The following is a 12604-nucleotide window of genomic DNA, read 5'->3' on the forward strand; positions in this document are numbered from 1 at the left end:
GCTGGATGTCTAAAAAAAATGCATTGAATCATCATGCAATGTATTAATGTGAAAATAGGTATGAAGATAAAACTGGTGGGAGAGGGAGTCATACCCCAAAACTAGATGTAAAAACTGACATCTAAACTAATAAACGTGCAGCAAACTTTGACAGCTGACAATATGCTAGTAAACTTCAGTCAAGCAATTGTTTCCTTTGCTTTTTGAAGTAGTATATCATGCTTGTAAGCGTAAGTCAAGTTTTTATTAGTGAGTTCTTTAGAAAATTCAATTGGAGCAAGATGACAGAGTACCTGTTAATTGTTGCTTGTTAGAAAGCAGTGTGACTAATGTTTGGAGGTTTTCTGCTGCTATCTCATACCCACTTGTCAGCAAGGAAAATTATAGGGCGTTTGAAATTCAGAAGCCAGCTCTGTGTTTCCTATCCCACAGTCCTGCTGCCGCGTGGCGGCCAGCCTGGCAGGCACGCTAGAGGAATAGGTGGTGTTCCTGTCACTTGTTTTGTCACCAGTCACACAGACACATTAAAGTGCTACACCGTACCTGAGGTGAGCACGCATTCTAAAATATTTAGACCAAATTTCAGTGCGTATTCCTTTGTACTTCTTTTTACTTCAGTTAAACCTCTGGATCCTGGCCCATACACCACAGACAGACACTTGTGAGCAAGACACAGACAAAATGAGAAATACCAAAAATGCTTCAGAATAAAAATAATTTTTTTTAAAAAAGGGGGTAAATGCAAGCAATATACATTGCATATAGGTTAGAATCACAAAGTTGTTCTGATATTAATTGGAAACAGCGGAATATATATGCTTATAATAAAATGATGCAATCTTGAGAAACAGCGTCTAAAACATTGCCCCCCAAACCAAACTATTATAGAGAAATATAGTAGCATCTCGTGTCACAACTCCAGTCCCCCGCAGTGACTGCACAGAGATTTATGAACTCAGAGAGCCTTTGTGGTGCTCGGTCCTTGGTGAAGTGACTGCAGCATGGTACAGAATCCATAAACACAGAGAAGATTATCTGGTTTGGTAGAAGACATTAAACTGATTATGGAAATTATATCAATGTGCTTTTCTCTATAATTTTACATGCACTTAGGAAAATCTGTGAAGATTTTCTAGACCATGAAAACCCAAAACAGGCAAAACCATAACAGTAAAAATGCCAGACACATATCAGTCCAGTATCTAACACTCATTGAGGATAAGCTTACCAGAGTATTGGCCTGCTTATTACAAACATGTTGTCATTTTAATTAGAATAATTATGAAATGCTGATATAATTGGTTAGTAATCAAATAATTTGTTCAAATACCTATCTTCTTTCAGTAAGTAAGGAAGCTAAACAAGTTAGTGTATATGCTGCTTACCTAAACTTTGTCAAATTTCAGGTGTCCCCTATAAAATAAAAAGCTATGTGTAAGTGCTGTACGCAGATTGAATTACATTGTTTTGGCTTTATGCTCTTAGTTGCCTACCAAAGTGATGCTCTGGAACCTTACTCAGGTCTCCAAATAGAAATACAATTTTCAGAAATGTTACTTAATCTCTTTATAGTTTCAACAGTTTGCTTTCCATGTGCTTACTTCCTTGGTTTGGCATCTGCTCAGTTCCTAATTCAAGCATGGAAATAATTGTGCCAAGAGTAAATTGAAAACATTTGATAACACTTAGACATCTTTATGCTGGTTTTAGTCTGCAAAATTAGCTAAATGTAATTTTTAATGCTATTCATTTTTTCTTACAATTCATTAAATTTATTCACCTTTGGAAAGGGAGATGAAAAATAGCCTTCTTATGTGCTTACAAAGGTAGTTTAATCATGTAAAAGTGTCATTCTTTTTACAAAAGTCTAGTAAAGCGTCATTTTCCATAGTAAAAGTTTTCAGAACAAGCAGTGGCATATCCAAATTCTTTTGTAATTACCTCCCAAACAATTGAACTAAATGAGACAGTCAGGACTAACTTGGTTGGTAACTGGGACCTGCTGACAGCATGACAAACCTTGCTGCAGGGGGATAAGGATTTCCACCCCCGCTGTCCTTTGCAAGAGACAGTATCCCCACACCTAAGCAACGTGAATGTGCAGCCCAGCATCTTCAGTTAAACAGGTGACAAAGCCGGGCTTATGCTAAAATGCCTTTTTTTCCACAGAAGCAGATGATGTCTCTTTTCTGACTGCTCAGGGGTAGTGGGTTAAACACCTGGAAGAGGGGCAGAACAGACAACTGGGGACAGTAATGTCTTTTGTTACACTCTTCATCTGCCAACACTTTGTAGAATTCATGAAAACCACAAAAGGGAGTCTGCACTTCAGAGAGGACCTACACTAATTGTTTCTTTTTGGATGTTTCTTCAGATAGCTACATATTACTGTTGTAACTGCTCTTCAGTCTTTATAACTTTTTTTCTCACTTGTGTTTAACATGAAATGCCTTGTAGGAGCTATATTTCTTTTCTGAACTGTAGTAACAGTCACAGCAATGAAGCAAACTTGGAAAGTTGTGATATACACAATTTCAAATTATATCTTCTTGCACTTGAAAAGATAATTTGCTTTGCTGCTGTCTTCATAGCATCCAAAAAATGTAGACTATTTGAAAGTCTTTAGGATTTTTCAATACAAAAGGAACATAATAAATGACTAAAACTTGAATATGGAAGCAAGAGGATGCAAGTCAAGCAAAACTCTATTTCCTTGCATTTAAGGGGGAAAAAAAGTGGATAAAAGTCTTACTCATTTTCTTATTTCAATAAAAATCCGTTTAGAAATTAATTTTCTTCAAATGAAGCTACTTGTTTGCAACTCTGGAGTTTTTACAGATTAACACCCTCCTCACTACCATTTGAGATTTCTTTTCCATCTGCACAGATCTGTACAGATAGTGACACAAATAGTCCTTTTTTTCATTTCCCTTAGAATCCACTACCATTGTAGCTACCTTCACTTAAATTCCTTCAGAGTCTGACCACGCTAAGATTTATTCACGATATCCAAGCTGCATTTTGAAAAAAAAGTGCAGAACCTAAGCCTTCTTGCAGTGTACATACCACAGCTGCTAGAGCAAGACTGCGGTTGGCCCTGTCCTTGGTGACCAGGAGGTGGTCAGAGAAGGGCTCTTTCTGTAGGCGGTGCTCTGCAGGGCTGTGCCTGGAAATCACCATCTTCTCCTCTGGTTGGTGCTCAGGCTATGGGCCACTCTGAATGTGACAGAGAGAAGGACCTGCAAGTCATCTCCTTTGCAAAAGCAGGCACAGGAATCAATACGTATTTGCTATGACAAGGAGTTACCGTGGCCATGTTTCCAGGAACAAATAAGCTGAACTGTATCTGCCTGGGATTAAAATAGCCCCATATCCCACCCTTTCTTTCTTGGAAATTCTACAGGAGTCTTGCAACAGGAGAACCTGGGGGCTTCACAGCTGATTGTGGATCTAGTTTGTTTTGACTAAGGGCTTTTTTTGGTTTAAGTTTTAACATAACCTCTGTTACAGCAATGCTGAGTAATTCTGAAAATCCTAGTTTTACCAGATGTCCTCATAGCACCATGTTCTTCAATCTAATCATTTGTTGTTTTACTGACACAGTGAAAATACCAAGATGTTTTTGAGAATTAGGATGTATTCGCAAGATCTTTTTTAAAAGTTTGACATTACTTACATTTTAGTCAAGCTCTTCCCAGTCTACAGTCAATTACAGTCCCTATTACTTACAGTTGCATATGCCTACAGAATCCACCACTCCTTCCTTAGTCTTCCTTAAACCGTGAGTGTAGATTTTCAAATCTTCACATGTAAAGGGTAAAATTCATCCACAGTATAGGACACAGTTCTTCAGTTAGTGGTCTCTCTTGTCATACACCCTAAACAGTTCTTCGTTTGTTCCTAAAGTGCAGTCCCCTCACAAACAATGGGGTGACCAAGTTACAAGTTCATAAAATGAGTTTATTTGATACTAAAGGCATTTTCCTGCCCCTTCTTAATATTTCTAACTGCTCCTCAGTTACAGCTCAGCTGAATTTAAGCTTTGGTGAGAAAAGCAATAAGGAGAATAGCCAACCCCGAGGAAAACTGATGTTTTAACTGAGCTTGTTATTATGAAAGGAATATATTTGAGAACCAATAAGAAAAATGATCAAAGTTGAGGCAGGCAGCTAGTCCTATTAGAGATAACCAGCTGGGTTCAGACTGTCACTTAGGGGTGAAGGAATATCTTTTTATGGTCCTGTGTTTTCAAAGGCCATTGTAGCTGCGATAAAGATACAAAAAATTCATAGGAGACACTGCCTTTTTTGTGTGTAAATTAAGTCTTTTATTCAACTGTAATACAGACACTACAAAAAAAACCTAAACAAACCCTACCTCTATGTATCATCAGGAGCAGTCAGCATGGATTCACCATGGAAAAGTCAGGCTTGATCAACCCAATCAGCTGGAGAGAGTCCAACGAAGGGCCCCAAAGATGATGAAGGGACTGGAGCAGCTGAGCATCTTCCCTGTGTGGGAAAGCTGAGAGAGCTGGGACTGTTCAACCTGGAGAGGGGTAGGTTCAGAGGGATCTTATTGACGTATATAAATACCTGAAGGGAGGGTGCAAAGAGGACACAGCCGGGCTCTTTCCAGTGGTGCCCAGTGACAGGACCAGAGGCAACAGGCACAGACTGAAACACAGGAATTTCAATCTGAACACCAGGAGATGTATTTTCACTGTGAGGGTGACCAAGCGCTGGCACGGGTTGCCCAGAGTGGTGGTGGAGTCTCCATCCTTGGAGATATTCAAAAGCCACCTGGATATGATCCTGGGCAACCTGCTCCAGGTGGCCCTGCTTGGGGTACAGGTGGCCCCCAGGTTGGGTCAGATCACCTCCAGAGATCTCTGACAACCTCAGCCACTCTATGATTCCGTAACATATACATAGATAGAGCTTGATGAGCAAGAGGATAATTATCTCTCTGAAAGACGAGAGAAACAGTAATTTGAATTTTTGCAAAATGCATTGTCCATTCTGAAGAAGTATTTGCATTAGACTTCATGTCAAATTCAAAACTGGAGTCTTTGGAGCAGCAGAGGTCATGGGGTTACACATAACCTCAAGCACTTTCACGCACTGTGTCATGAACAGGGAGGTAAGAGTGGATCCAACTGCTGTCCAGTTACAAACAACACCCAACAAACCTGTTTAAATGATAGCGTGATTAAAGCAACCTGCATCTTCATCTTATTTGGCCTCTGATGGTGTTAAATAAAAGCAAGTGACATGTGAAAGGTTTTATCATGAAGCTGGGGAACATCTTCTCTTTTCATACGTTCACTATACCCCAAGGAAAATAAAGCACAATCCAGCAGCTGTCAGCAAGTAAAAGGAAGCTGAAGTTTTATACTAAAGATGTCTAGACCATAAGAAACTTTATCTTATTTACTTACAAAGATTTTACAGAGAAACCCGGAATTCTGGCACAAAGCTGCCATCTCTTATCATCCATGTCCAGAACTCTCTGGAGAGAAGGTCTTCCTGTAGCTTTCCCTCTCTCATAAAACCTTTGAACTCTTTTGTAGGGCTGAATTGAAATGATCAGGTTTTCCCATTTCAGAATGTTAATGCCTTATCTCAGGCTTTTGCTGTTGTTGCTTCTCTTGAGAATAAAGCTACAGGCAGTTTTATCTAAATAAATCAAGGCACTTGGTGTCTTTTTTTTTCATTCCAACTGTTGTAATAATTTTTTCCTATATGCAGAAGCACTACCCAGTAGGTCTAGCATCAGATGTGTGCTAAAATACGCTATATAGACAGGTTGAATATTTTGTGATGTAGAGACTGTAGCACAAACTTGCTCATGTAGATCTTTGAAAGAGACAAAATTAGGGTGTTACATAGTATAAGAGCAAAAAAAACCCCACTTACAATGTCAAATCTATACAGTGATTTCTGGACATTCCTGAGCTAAGTTCTAGAATATCTGTTGTTCTCCACTGCAGATTTTAGAAAAGTTGAAGTCACTTGAACAATGAACTATTACAGGGGATGACAATTTATGATTAATTTTCAGGTTATGTGGACAACCCAGAGTGAACCAGCTGAACAAACAGGAAAGGACAGCTGTCATCTAGGACAGGTAGCACTGAGGGAGATGATTGTAATAAGGCAAGTTTCACAGCTGTAATATGAAGGCCACAGAGTGAGCTACCAGAGTATTAATATCCTGACAGCTCTATCTTCGTCCAAGTTAAATCCAAGATTACTTCAACCCATGCAATCCAGGGAAGGAATCCCTTGGTGAGTATCTAATCCCTAGTCTATGACACTATGGTTTTGGAAACAAGAAAAGCTAAAACTAGTGGAAGCACTGTCAAAGTCCCCTCTAAATACAGGTTGACATAAAAATTGGCAGCTATCAGTACTGCTGAGGTAACATTTAGAGCTGTGCATAACGTTTGCTGGAAGACCAGATAAGACAGTTTCAAATCTGTGGGATCAGAAGCAATAAGTTTCAAATCTGTGGGATCAGAAGCAATAAAACTTATTGATGTTAGCAGGGCTAAAGCAGCAAGGGACAAAGAAACTATCAGCAAACTCCCTGTACTGTCTTCTTAGAGCTGGAACATGGTATCCATGCACAGGTAGGTATGCAACACCTATAAACCCAGCATTTCCATCACTTCTCAGTTTCAGAGAGTCTTTAACTTCCTTCCCCCACCCCCAACACACACAGAAAAGCAATAGCAGCCTGAACTGGATAAAGGGAAGATGTTGATTTGGAGCCAGATACTTTCCAGCTCAGAAGACTCCTCCAGGGCTGGAGTGTGTGAGGGTATTTTCCCAAGAGAAAAGAAAGTAACTAATAACACAAGAATTGTGTCTAAACAGGCACCACAACCAAAACTCTGCTTTTTAACATCCTTTCAGAAAAAAAAAAAAAAAGGTATTAGTTGCAGATTTGCTGCTTATGGAAGCTCTAACACAGCCTACACTTCCAAAGTGACAATCAACACAAGAGAGTGCTGCCTTGCAGAAGGAAAATTCTTAAAGATAACAGTTTCAAAGGAGTCAACTCTGATGGCAATACAAAGAAAAAAACCAGTCATGGTCTGGGGTCCCCAACGTAAGAAGGACATGGGCCTGCTCAAGCAGGTCCAGAAGAGGGACACGAAGATGATCAGGGGGCTGGAGCACCTCCTCTATGAGGACAGGCTGAGAGAGTTGGGGTTGTTCAGCCTGGAGAAGGCTCTGAGGACACCTTAGAGTGGCCTTCCAGTACTTAAAGGGGGCCTACAGGAAAGATGGGGAGGGACTCTTTATCAGGGAGTGTAGTGGTAGGGTGAGGGATAACGGTTTTAAACTGAAAGAGGGTATATTTAGATATAAGTAAGAAATTAATCACTCTGAGGGTAGTGAGACACTGGAACAAGGTTGCCCAGAGAAGCTGTGGCTGCCCCCTCCCTGTCAGTGTTCAAGGCCAGGTTGGACGGGGCTTTGAGCAACCAGGTCTAGTGGAAGGTGTCCCTGCCCATGGCAGGGGGGATGGAACAAGATGAACTTTAAGGTCACTTCCAACCCAAACAATTCTATGATTCTATGAAAGGAAAGTCATGGACTCTCCCAAACTAAACTCTAAAAGAATACTTATTCCTTAACAAGCAACTCCCCTGAATTATGCATACCCCTTTTGTTGTCAGAGTTCAAGTCAATGGCAAAAGAGGAGGACAGAATTCCACAAGTCTGTGGAATTCCTTCTCAACCACAGGGACAAAGAGGACCTGTGCACAGTCACTGGGAGTCATTCTGCCTTTATGAGAGGGGTACAGGTAGTGAACTAGTACACACAGCTGGCCAGACAAATTGACATGCATCTAGAAGGGAATAAAGGCCACCCCCTGAAACAACTGGTTTAAACACTGCTTTCTTCCCTCTATTTCCATCACTTTTTCAATGAAAGCATGAGGTATTTCTCAATAGGTTGGTGTAGTTTCTTTTAAAAATTGAAATCCAAATGGATTTCCTGATGGTTTTTGTTCTCCTATCCATAGATGCTTATAATCTAAGCTGTTGTATTTCTTTGGAGTACATTTAGTTCTAGGAAATTCACATCTTGTGTCTTAGAGACTGGCACTTATTTGTAGAGTAGCATTTGTAAGTGTGTGTGTGTATATGTATGTATAAAAATAAATGGCTACTTACAAGTAGCAGCTAATCTTTCACTGCTCACCTCAGCTTCTCATATAAACAACATCTACATGGAAAAATCCACAATAAAGAGCTTTCTGTCTATTCACAAATTTTATTCCACATTAGAGGCAGCAACTCTTCAGAACAGGGGCCTCAGTGATTCTTGGAAACAGTTAATTTGAGACAAACTGCTGCAAGTAAAAACACATTTGCCATAATGTCTTTGGATTTTCTCAGCTGTATCAACATAACTGGAAGATAATTGTACCTGAAGTTTTTAGACCATGGGATTAGGAAAGCAGAGACTGCAGGCTGGGTTTAAGAGGAGGATACTGTACTTCCTTCTCATTAGAACATATTTACATTAAATAAGTCACTCAAAAATGTTTAAATATAGGTACTGGATGGCAGTTAGGGGCTTTGGGACCCATTCAGGATGGAATTAATAACATTAATGTAAATCTAACACATCACTGTCAGTCTTGGATCACAGTCTTGAACATGAGAGATAACCTAGCTCCTCCCAGCCTGTTTACATAAAATGGCAGTTGTACTGTGCATTGTTACTTGTACGGTCTTGCCCTGGCTTAGAGGCAGGAATGCTAAGCCTACGTGATGGATAGCCCCAAATTCCAGTAATCATGTAGAAAGGATTTGTCATCTCACCACAGACTCTGGCCCAGAGGGTGCTCTAAGTGAGCTCCCTCATGCTGGTCGCTTCTGACGCTTGGAGATAATGGGGAGGGAGGAGGAGGAGGGGAGTGAGAGAGACAAACAGATGGAAAAATCCTTCACACATAAAATGGATCTGAATCACTGAAAGAAGAGACATCGTAAAGTGCTTGCTACATAATACCATTGAGATAAAAATTGACTCCAGCCAACCTCCTGAATTGTGTAACTGAAGCATGCAGCGAGTTTACAAGAAGCCACGTACCCTGGTGCCTGGTGTCCTCTCTGTGGATCTTACTGTGACACATATTTTGGTCTCTAGCAAAGCAGGGATTTGTTTCATTGTTTTAAATATAAATTTATATTGGGACATGATGTGGTCTGTAAGACCACCTATACAACATGAGTTATGAGGAAGTCCCTAGAGCATATCATACAGTCCAGAAGTGGTGAGGAGAGGAGCCCTGAACTGCCAAAACACAAAGCACTCAGTCTAGTGACAAATGCCAGTCTCTTTCAAAATACTTTCCATGTGATCTTCAGGCTGTGGACAGGTCTAAGAGAATAGCTGCCTCTCTAGAAGCCAAACCCCTCCTGGAGGCAGGGTTGAGCTGGATCTTGTAGACTAACTGAAAGATCTATAAGAGACACCTTTTTGGCTCATACAGCCATTCCAACTTCATTGCCCAGCAAAGGCTGGCAGGTGCCCAAGGTCCAGAAGAGACCTGACTTATTTCATTTTTTTTTAATTATAAGACTAGAAACCCCTCTGTCTTATGAATCAAGGAGTCCAAGACCACCCTCCCTGTTATGTAATAGTTGCCCAAGTGGGAGGTCAGTTTTCCTAAATGAAAAATGTGAAAGGCATAAATAATGGAGAGGTAAATTCAGAACAACTTTGACCACCCCACAGAATCCAAACTGTAAAGAACTAATTTATATATAGAAATATTTTTGCAGGGTCTGAAAAGTTATTTCCAAAACCAGTGGGATTTAAAAAACAAAAAATCGACTTGAGTGTTCTTTCCAGCATCACTAAACTTGTATCGATCTGCTGACTGAGGACACAGAAGGGGAAAGAGCTGCTCAGCAACAATTTTTGGAACTGTTAGGTGTCCCACAGGTCACAAAGTCACAAGGTTGATTTATGGTATCAAAATAATTACTTGTATTGCTTTCTTCTTATCAGTGGATTACATATCAACAGACCTCCAGATAAATACGTATTCAATACATGGCAATGGTATCATAAAGTGCCACTGTTCAGGTGTCACTTTGAGGTCTCAAAATCTACAGGTGACAAGAGATTGCTTTCTAAACTTGTCATTCGATGTTTCTTTACCTCTCCCACCCACCCCAGGACATTTCAAGGATTGTTTTATCCTTATTATGCCCCACCACCAATTTTTCTCCCACCCTTGGGAGCAATTTTTCCTAGGGCCTGATCAGGCAAAACCAAAAAGGCCGGTACACAATTGCACATTTTGAGGAAACTCAAACCCCACCAATTTGTTGAAAGAAGCGTCTTCCTGGTGCTGCATTCCTGTTACCCAACCACACCTCTTCTGCCCTTCTGAGGATCTTACTCAACTGGGAACCTGCTTAACAAGTTTATTTCGGCCTTTTATTACCCACAGGCAAAGACAGTTTCCTCCCTGTACTTGCTACAGTTCAGCTCTTCCCACCTCTCTCCTCCTGAGCTACGTGATCCTCATTCTTCCAGACTCTGCCACGCTCTCTTCTTACCACACACCAAGCAGAGACCATGATATTTCATGAACATGTTTTGGATCAGGTTCTCTATTCAGACAACTTGTTTCACTTTTGAAGAGCTCACAAATTACTCCCCACAGATCTCGTGACCTGAGTTATGAGTCATTTTTTAATTAACTTTTATAAAACCCACTGTACAAGTGCTTTTTCAAAAAAGCCTGATGGTTCACATCAATGGGAAATGCAACCCTACATTCCTCACTGGAGATCACAGTGATGGCTGTTTTAGTTTTTAATTGTGTCTAATGAAATACAGATCAGAAGCTACATTACTACTTTTCAAAAAAATTGCCAGCTTTTCACTGGTAGGTTCTACTGTTCAGATACCAGAGTAACATGTGGAATTGCACTGTACCAGACCTAATCTTCCTTCACTTACAGAAAAATAGTTGTGTTCAGCGCATGTAAGAGTGAAATCCTAAAAAGAGAAGTGTACTGGGCAGTGCTGATAAATGTGTGATATTGAAAAGTTAAATATTCACCATAAAGCATATGCAGTGAATAAAGAAACTATTTTGGAGATGCAGCAAGTAAAAGGAGAGCAGCTACAGCTAATGGACACCAGAGAGCTTGCACGTTTCCTCATAAGATTTGTGTCTTCTTCCTGCCAGCTTCTCCAGGCTCACTTGGACAACAAATACACCACGTAAAAAACAGCGAGAGCTAATAAAAATATGAACAAATGTAGCAAAAGATTTAAAAACACTCAGATTCATGAACCTGATTTTTTTTTGGTCCTTTTGACATTAGGCCAGAGATATAGCAGGTAGAATGTATACTGGGATGGAACCACACACCAGACATCTTCTGGAGAAGAGTGAGAAGAGTCATTAAGAAGAAAAGCTCAGCACAGTCATTGATATTCCACGTTTGAACAATGGGATCCTCTTTGAACCCAGTCCAGCTCTCCATTTGAGTTAACAGTCAAGCTCTCCATGGGATTTTGGCCCTACTTACCCGAAAGATCAATTTTCTTATGTGCCTGTGATCTTTTACAGTAAGGACTGTAACTGTGGATCAAAGTGGGAATCGTAGATGTGAAAGACAACTTCCACTTCACTAGCTGAAATCCGTGGAGCTCAGTCACATTGCCAAGGACTGAGCTAACCACTCTCCTTCCGAGAGCCCCAGAACTGCAAACATTTACACGCATGCTTAACTCTGTGGATGAATAGCCTCATTATGCTCACTACTGCTGTTTACAGGCATCAGTTACTCACGTAACTGTTTGCAGGATTTAAGCCAAAATGCAAAACTGATTTCTTGCCTTGGCTTCACCACAGTAAGTTCTTCATACAGACACGCTATATTTTCAGAGGCAAGAGTCAAGTGGTTAAAGAAATCAACTGTTACAGCAACAACGACTTAATAGATCAAAACAGAAGATGTTTTCAGCTAAGTCTCTTCAAGGACAGACCATTTACCTCCGAAATTCAGACACTGAGATTTAAGCACACTGTTTTAAGACTGCAAATACTAAGCTTTTGCCACATACAGTCTTAGAGTGAAGTTCAGCATTTGGTACAGATCTTGAGAATGATTGGGGATACCATGGTATTGCAGCAGAGAAAACAGTGTTTTCTAGCTCTAGTTAACGGCCCAACACTCAGCAAACCCGTGTTTTGACTAAGCACATGTATTGAAATGGTCAGAAAAAGTCATGTCAGAGAGAGCCTGACTATTACTGCATGTTACTAAGACTGTTATTAACCACTTTGCAGACTTTCTATCTTAACAGGCTCAAAATACGCTGAGGGTTCCAGGAGGCCAGTCAGTGCATTGCACTGGCTTGCCCCAGCTACGCTGTGTCCCAGTTTAACGTGTTCTTTGCATTTAGCCCCACTTTTTAGCCCACATGGCATAACCTTCCATGGAAGCTGTTTCAGCTCCTCAGAGTTGAAAAGCATTTCAAGATGATGTGAAAGGCTGCAGTAATTGCAACTTGTTTATGCTGCTAAGATGTTACTTTTCCCTCAAGG

Source organism: Strix uralensis, chromosome 5 (assembly GCF_047716275.1).
Source record: "Strix uralensis isolate ZFMK-TIS-50842 chromosome 5, bStrUra1, whole genome shotgun sequence".
NCBI lineage: Eukaryota > Metazoa > Chordata > Aves > Strigiformes > Strigidae > Strix > Strix uralensis.